The sequence below is a fragment of the Dipodomys spectabilis genome, unplaced genomic scaffold (genome assembly GCF_019054845.1).
Source record: "Dipodomys spectabilis isolate Male_0828 unplaced genomic scaffold, ASM1905484v1 ptg000378l, whole genome shotgun sequence".
NCBI classification, from domain to species: Eukaryota; Metazoa; Chordata; class Mammalia; order Rodentia; family Heteromyidae; genus Dipodomys; species Dipodomys spectabilis.
The window spans coordinates 991,679-1,000,509 of NW_024871055.1; positions in this window are offsets into that span (position 1 = coordinate 991,679).

Here is an 8,831-nt window from a genome sequence, read left to right on the forward strand (position 1 = left end):
CTTGGAATAAATCTAGAGTCATCTAACAGGTCACAAGAGCCTAAACTGACCTGCCAGACTCAGCTCCACCCAGGGAAAAGTCACCCAGCTCAGGCGCCAGCCCCAGGAGTGGCTTTCTCCACAGGGTAATCAAAGCCAGAGGCTGCCCCTCCCTTTAGCAGCCTGGACAATCAATTGACCTTCAGTAAACAGAAACCCTGAGAGTGGCTCCAGGTTGGGCTCTGTGAGTTTCTCACAAACCAGCCCCTGGGAAAAACTACAGTTTGCTGAAAAGCCTCATCACAGCGTCTCCAAACTCGAGGAAAAAGCCATCTCCCACTTTTGTGATACTCAAAGCAGATCTCCCTCCCATTGAACTAATCTGGGAGAAGGATCACAGAGCATTTTTCTGCCTGTTCAAAGAAACTGACTTAAGTAACGAATCAAGCCACAGGAACACAAGCAGACCAGAGACTCCAACAAGAGGCTGGTTATGGACACAAGGGAGACCCAGGACTATTCCCACCCCTCCAAAAAATAAAAGAATTTTTTTTGTTGTTGTAACATTTATAGAAAAAAATTTTTTCTAAAATTTTTTTAAATCATTTTTACCTTTTGTGAAAAAAAAATTGTTTTCTAGTAATTTTTCTTTTCCTTTTAGAATTTTATTTTAGGGGTATAAGTGTCTGTGTGTTTTTCTTTCTTTTTTTGTTTTTTTTTGTTTTGTTTTTTGTTTAGCTCTACTAAACTTCTGATCTCTTTTCTTTCTTGCTTATCCTTTTCATCTGTTCTTCTCTTTCGTTCTTCATTATGAGACTTAATTGCTCTTCTGCACATCCTCAGATAAACCCGTAGTCCATTTTTAGACCTTATCCCCCATTGTGTACACACTTAATCCACAATTTATTACTCAATTCAAAACCTCTTAGACTTAAATTCCTAAATAGCAGTACTACCTCTTTATACTTATATAATATTTTAAGTATTTTTATTTTTAAGTTTTTCACATCTCCTTTATATCCCTCCCCTTCTCTCATTATATTCATGTTCTTCTCTGAACAGTTTGTTACAAAAACTTGGGCAAGATAGTGAGTACATTTCTTATGAAGCATTGTAGCCTCCTCCTTTGTTTACCCTTCCCATCCATTCCCATCCTCTCTCCCCCCCATCCAATCTTCCCACCTCCCAAATTGCAAAGTTCGTTTCGACATGATAACTTGTACTTCTTATTGTTGCAACAGGTCCACCTGCATCCTTATTTAAACGACCTGTTTTCCCTTCCGCTCCACACATTATACCAACATCAAATACAGGAAAGCAGAGGTTATACTGTGGGGGAGGGGCTTACAAAGCAACCAAGAAATAATCTTAAAATTGCGTTAGAAACAAATGCATGAAAGAAAAAAACACATTTAAAATAGATATCTTAGGGTTCATTTTCCTAACATCACCTTATCTGACCTTCTCAGCTTGGCTTGGCTTACTTCACTTAATATAATTTTTTCCAAGTCTTTCCATTTCCAAACAAATGGGGCAATGTCATTCTTTCTGATGGAGACATAGAATTCCATTGTGTATATATATCACATTTTCTTGATCCATTCATCTACTGAGGGCCATCCGAGTTTTTTCCAGATCTTAGCTTGGGTAAATAATGCTGCAATAAACATAGTTGTGCTGGTAGCTTTAGTGTGGTCTTGTTTGTAAACATTTGGGTAAATCCCCAAAAGTGGGACTGCTGGGTCATAGGGGAGCTCTATGTGGAGTCTTTTGAAGAACCTCCATACTACTTTCCAAAGTGGTTGAACAAGTTTACATTCCCACGAACAATGAAGTAAGGTCCCCTTCTGTCCACATCCACTCCAGCATCTGTTGTTATTAGAGTTCTTGATTTATGCCATTCTAACTGGGGTGAGGTGGTATCTCAATGTTGTTTTGATTTGCATTTCTTTTATGGCTAGGGAAATTGAGCATTTCTTCATGTGTCTATTGGCCATCCTTATTTCTTCTTCAGAGAAGTTTCTCTTTAAGTTATTAAACAACATATTTATTGGGCAGTTGTTTCTTTGAGGATTTGTTGTTGGGGGATTTAATTATTTGAACTCCAAATATATTTTAAATAGGAGACCATTGTCTGTTGTACGGCTAGTGAAGATCTTCTCCCAATCCATGGGCTTTCTATTGATCTTGCTAGCTATGTCCTTTGCCATGCAGAAGCTCTGCAACTTTATGCAGTCTCATTTATCCAACCTTTCTTTGATTTGTTGTGTTTCTTGGTCCCTATTAAGAAAATTTCAGCCTGCGCCAAGGAGACCTAGGGTTTCTCCTATTCCATCCTATAATATTATCAGGTTGTCTGCTTTGACTCTGAGGTCTTTGTTCCATTTGGTGTTGATTCTGGTACAGGGTGATATATAAGGATCTAGCTTTAGTTTTCTACAAGTAGTTAACCAATTTTGCCAGCACCATTTACAGAAGAGGCTGTCTTTCTTCCATTCTATTTTTTTTAGCTCCCTTATCAAATATTAGATGGCTATAGGTCTGTAGGATCATTTTTGGGTTTTCAGTTCGATTCCATTGGTCCTGAGGTCTGTTCTTGTACCAGTACCAAGCTGTTTTGATTACTATGGCTTTCTAGAAGAGTTTGAAATTTGGTATTGATATTCCTCCAGCAGGGTTCTTTCCGTTGAGGAGCGTTTTTGCTATTCAGGGTCTTTTATTGTTCCATATGTATTTTTGGATTGCCTCTTCTATTTCCTTGAAGAATGAGGTTGGAATTTTGATAATTATCACATTGAGTTAGTACATAGCATTGGGAAGTATTGCCATTTTCACGATGTTGATCTTTCCAATACAGGAGCATGGTAGTTTTTACCATTTTCTAAGTTCTGTTTTGATTTCCTTTTTCAAGATTTTAAAGTTTTCATCATAGAGGTTCTTCACTTCTTTGGTTAAGTTAATTCCTAGGTATTTTATTTTTTGTGGGGCTATTACAAATGGATTTGCTTTCCTAATTTCAGCCCCACTGTTCTCATTGTTGGCAAACAGAAAAGCCAATGATTTTTGAGGGTTAATTTTATACCCTGCTACTTTGCCAAAATTTTGAATCAGCTTGAGTAATTTGGGAATGGAGTCTATGGGATTCTTTAAATACAAGATCATGTCATCTGCAAAGAGGGAGAGTTTTATTTCTTCTTTCCCTATTTGGGTCCCCTTTATGTCTGCATCTTGTCTTATTGCTGTAGCTACACATTCTAGTACTAGGTTGAAGAGAAGTAGAGAGAGTGGACATCCTTGTCTTGTTCCTGAGTTAAGAGGAAATGGCTTTAGGCTTTTCACCATTAAGTATAATGCTGGCTGTAGGTCTGTCATATACAGCCTTTATTGTATTGAGGAATGTTCCATGGATTCCTAATTTTTCCAAATCCTTCATCATAAAGGGGTGTTGGATCTTGTCGAATGCTTTTTCTGCATCTATTGAGATAACCATTTGGTTCTTATCCTTGCTACTGTTGATGTGATGAATAGTAATAATTGATTTGGTATATTGAACCAGCTTTGCATCCCTGAAATGAATCCTGTTTGATCATGGTGTTTGATTTTTTGGATGAATTGTTGAAGTCGATTGGCCAAAATTTTGTTGAGAAATTTTGCATCAATATTCATCAAAGAAATGGGTCTATAGTTCTCTTTCTTTGATGAGTCCCTGCCTGGTTTTGGGATGAGGGTTATGATGGCTTCATAGAATGTGTTCGGTAGTGAACTTTCTCTTTCAATTTCATTGAAGAGTTGGAGGAGCATTGGTGTGAGCTCAGCTTTGAAGGCCTTGTAGAATTCGACTGTAAAACCATCTGGTTCTGGACTTTTCTTAGCTGGAAGGTCTCTTATAGCTGTTTCTATTTCAATGCTTGATATGGGCCTGTTAAGATTGTTTAACTCATTTTGGTTTAGTTTTAGCATGTCAATATTTGCTAGGAAAAGGTCCATTTCTGCCAAGTTCTCAAACTTATTTGCATAAAGTTTTGAGAAGTATTCCTTTAATATGTTTTGAATCTTGGCTGTTTTCGTGGTGATGTTTCCATTCTTATCTCTGAGTTTATTTATTTTGGTGTATTCTCTTCTTTTTCTGATAAGATTTGCTAAGGGTCTGTCAATTTTGTTAAGTTTTTCAAAGAACCAACTCTTTGTCTTGTTGATTCTTTCTATAGTTTTTTGTATTCTAATACATTTAATTGTGATTTAATTTTAATTATTTCTTTCCATCTATTGGATTGGGCTTTATCTTGCTGCTCTTTTTCAAAGAGGTTCAGATGTCTCATTAAATTGTTGGTTTTAGATCTCTCCAATTTGTTGATGTAGGAACTCAGAGCTCTAAACTTGCCTCTGAGTACTGCCTTGGCTCTGTCCCAGAGGAGCTGGTAATTTGTGTGCTCATTTTTGTTGAATAGCATGAACATTTCAATTTCATTTCTAATTTCTTCCTTGACCAACTTGAGATTCAGCAGTGTGTTGTTTAGCCTCCATGTGTTACCAGAGTTTGTTGGTGGCTTTTGGGCTTGAGTTCTAATTTTATTACCTTGTGGTCTGAGAAAATGCAAGTTATAAATTCCATATTTCTGAATTTGGACAAGTTTAATTTGTGGCATATAATGTGGTCTATTTTAGAAAAATTTCCTTGTGCTGCTGAGAAAAATGTGTATTCTGGTGCTGCTTGGTGAAATATTCGGTAGATGTCTGTTAAATCTAGTTGATCTATGCAGTTGTTTAGATGTGCGGTTTCTCTGTTGAGTTTTTGCCAAGTTGATCTAGCTTGTGGGGAGAGTGGTGTGTTAAAATCCCCAACAATTAATGTCTTTGGATTTCTGTGGGATTTGAGGGAAAGTAGTGTTTCTTGGATAAATTTGGGTGTTCCGTTGTTTTGCGAATAGATATTTAGAATTGTAATATCCCCTGAAAGAGAGATCCCTTAATTAGTATGTAGCGACCTTCTTTATCTCTTCTCACAAATTTTAATTTGAAGTCTATTTTATCTGATATTAGGATTGCAACTCCTGCCTGTTTATGGGGGCCGTTTGCTTGGTAGATTTTGTTCCAGCCTTTAACATTGAAAATGTGTTTGTTTTTAGGGGCAAGATGTGACTCCTGAAGGCAGCAGATAGAAGGATCTTGTTTTTTAATCCAACTAGACAGTCAATGTCGCTTAATTGGAGAGTTCAGTCCGTTAATGTTAAGAGATAGGACTGAGAGGTATTTGGGAGTTCCTGCCATGTTATCCACCTTCTTGGGGCTGGGAAAACTGGGTTCTTCCTATGGTTCTTGGATTCTCAGTTTGGGTGCAGTTTCTTGGCCTTTATTGTGGTCTTGTTGGTTTTCTATGTGTAGGACGTCTTTAAGAATCTTTTGTAGGGTTGGTTTGGTGGAGATGCATTGTTTCAATTTTTCTTTGGCATGGAAGGTTTTTATTTGGCCTTCAGTTAGATAGTAGAGTTTAGCTGGGTACAGTATTCTTGGTTGATAGTTGTTTGTAGTGCACGGCATACATCATTCCAGGCTCTTCTTGCTTTGATTGTCTCTGTTGAGAAATCTGAGGTGATTCTAATTAATTTCCCTTTATAGGTGATTAATCTTTTCTCCTTGACAGCTTTAAGGATCTTTTCCTTGGTCTGAATTGATCCTGTGTGGATTATTATGTGACGGTTGGATGTCCTATTCTGGTCTGTTCTATTTGGAGTTCTAAAAGCTTTTTGTATTTGAATATGCCAATTTTTTTTCATCTTTGGGAAGTTCTCTGCTAGTATCCTCTTAAACAATTTTTTCTAGACAATTAACTTCTGTTTCTAGGTGCTCGTCTACACCCATTATCCTTAGATTAGGCCTTCTGGTGGTGTCTTCCAAGTGTTGGATAGATCTCTCATATTTCTTGGACTTGTCTTGGATGGTTGTATGTTCTTTCTCTTTAATGTCCAGGGTGTCTTCAATCCCCAAGATTCGATCTTCTGCATGGTCTAACCTGCTGTCAATACATTCTACTTTGTTTTTTTATTTCTTTTCCTTCTATTTTTTCAGCTTTGATGGCTTCAAATTCTTGTTGCTTTGTTTTAGATCTTGTATGAACTTCTTTATATCCTTAATTTGGTGTTCAGTGTTTGTTCTCAAATCACTTAGTTGATTGGTTATGGTTTTCTTGGACTCCCATTCCTTCTGTTGGTTTCCATTCACGATTCCCTTGGTGGTCTCCCTGACTTCTTTCAGCTCTTTGTTAATGGATACCATGAATGCCTTTAGTGATCTTTGTGTATTCTCATCCTGCTCTCTCAATTCCTGTATTACTCTTTGCTTAGCTTTCTCCCGTTCGTGAGATTCCTGTAGTTCTCTTTGAGTGTTCTCAGCCTGCTCATGCCATTCCTGCCTTTCTCTTTGTGTATTCTCAAGCTGCTCATGCAAATCCTGTATCAGTGTTTGAGTAGCTTACTCACGCTCATGATATTCTGTATAAACTTTTGAATTGCCTCCTCTCTCTCCCTATCACGCTCATAAAGAGTCCTTTGTATGATTTCAATCTTTTCATTTATCATGTTTGCCAGCAGTGTTTGTAGAACTATTTGGGAACTCTCCTCTGATTATTCATTATCTGTTCTGTCCCCTGGTTATCATGAGTGGGAGTTGAGATACTGGACTTGCCATTTTTCTTGTGTTTTACCGGCTTACTCTGCCCATTTTGGATGAAATTAACACCAGTTTTGTGCTAGAACACTACCTTAAGGCAAGCATCAACCAAAGTCTGTATTTGCACAGTAAATAGTCTGCAGATATAATTTAGTTCATCAGATACATCTATTCAAGATCAGACAACTGTATATTAATGTGCTATGAACCCCATAAAGAATTTGGTAAACCAGAAATTATTAGGGTTAGGAAGAGATGTGGGTAAAAAATAGGAAGAGTGATGTGGGAAGGCACAGGGAGTGTTAACTATATCCTAATCTCAAAGCAGGAAATAGGTTGGATAGGATGAAAGTAGAGGGAGAGAAAAAAAAGAAGAAAGAAAAAGGCAACCAAAAGAGACCAGAAAAAAAAAAGGTAAAAATTAAAAAATATTATTAAGATTGAAAAACAAACTATCCAGAGAAGAACATGAATATAATGAGAGAGGGGGAGGGTATAAAGATGATGTGAAAAACTTAAAAATAAAAATACTTAAAATATTATATAGGTATAAAGAGGTAGTACTGCTATTAAGGAATTTAAGTCTAAAAGGTTTTAAATTGAGTAATAAATTTGTCTATTAAGTGTGTACACAATGGGGAATAAGGTCTAATAATCCACTGCGGGTTTATCTGAGGATATGCAGAACAGCAATTAAGTCACGTAAAGAAGAACGAAAGAGAAGAACAGTAAAAAGGATAAGAAACAAACAAAAAAGATCAGAAGTTCAGTAGAGCTAAACAAAAAACAAAACAAAACAAAAATAACAAAAACAAAAATAAAGAAAAACACACACAAACTTATACCCCTACAATAAAATTCTAAGAGGAAGAAATTACTAGAAAAAAATTTTTTTCAAAAAAGGTAAAAATTAAAGATTAAAAAAAATTTAGAAAAAAAATTTTTTTAAAAAAGGTACACAAAAAATTATTTTTTGTGAGGGGTGGGAAAAATCCGGTATCTCCCTTGTGTCTCTAACCAGCCTCTTGTTGGAGTCTCTGGTCTGGTTGTGTTCCTGTGGCTTGGTTGGTTACTTAATTCAGTTTCTTTGAATAGGCAGAAAAATGCTCTGTTTTCCCCAATGTTTTGCGATCCTCCTCCCAGGTTAGTTCAATGGGAGGGAGATCTGCTTTTTCCTCGAGTTTGGAGATGCTGTGATGAGGCTAGGTTCCGGGTAGAGTTGAGGCCTTTCAGTAAACAGTAGCTTTTCCCGGGGCTGGTTTGTGAGAAACTCACAGAGCCCAGCCTGGAGCCACTCTCAGGGTTTCTGTTTACTGAATTTCAATTGATTGTCCAGGCTGCTAAAGGGGAGGGGTAGCCTCTGGCTTTGATTACCCTGTGGAGAAAGCCACTCCTAGGGCTGGTGCCTGAGGTGGGTGACTTTTCCCTGGGTGGAGCTGAGTCTGGCAGGTCATTTAGGCTCTTGTGACCTGCTAGATGACTCTAGATTTATTCCAAGGCCTGAATTGGAGCTAGCAGCTCCACCAAGCTTTGTCAGTATCCAAGATGGTGATTTCCGGTACTGATGGGGGGGGGGGAGGGTGGTCTTCCCTCCTCTGTTCCCTGAGAAGGAGTGAGGATGTTAGGCTTCTACTCATGCCGAAACTTGCTTCTTGGGTCTTCTCTGGTCTGCAAACTGCAGGATGAATTTTTCTTCTCCTTGTCGGTTCTTGCTGGTGTTTAGTGGAATCCGCTCACCTGCCGGGTATGGCTCCTGCGTCCTGGACTCTCTTGATTCAGGTGTGGTGGCTGTAGTCGCCACCACCACCGCTGCCGCCGCCGCAGCAGCTGCTGGCAAATGCTCAGAGCTGTCTCCTTGCCTGTGTTTTCTCTCTCTGGCCTTACTCTTTGTCCAAGAAGGCACACTTGGTGTGATTCTCTGGCTTAGAACTCTTCACTGTAACTCTAAAACTGCTTTCTATGCGAGAGCTTGTTTAGCTTCCAGCTTCTCATCTGCCATCTTCCTGAACTCCCATCTTTTTTAAAAAATAATATTTTGTTTGCTCTATTAATTGATCAGAGGAATGGATTTTGTGGCAAGCAAGGTCATTACTCATCTGTCTCTCTCTTTGTCTCTCCCTTTCTTGGTTCTCATAGATAATATGATTGCCCAATAATTATCCTAATTTATTTTGCTTTCATATTTT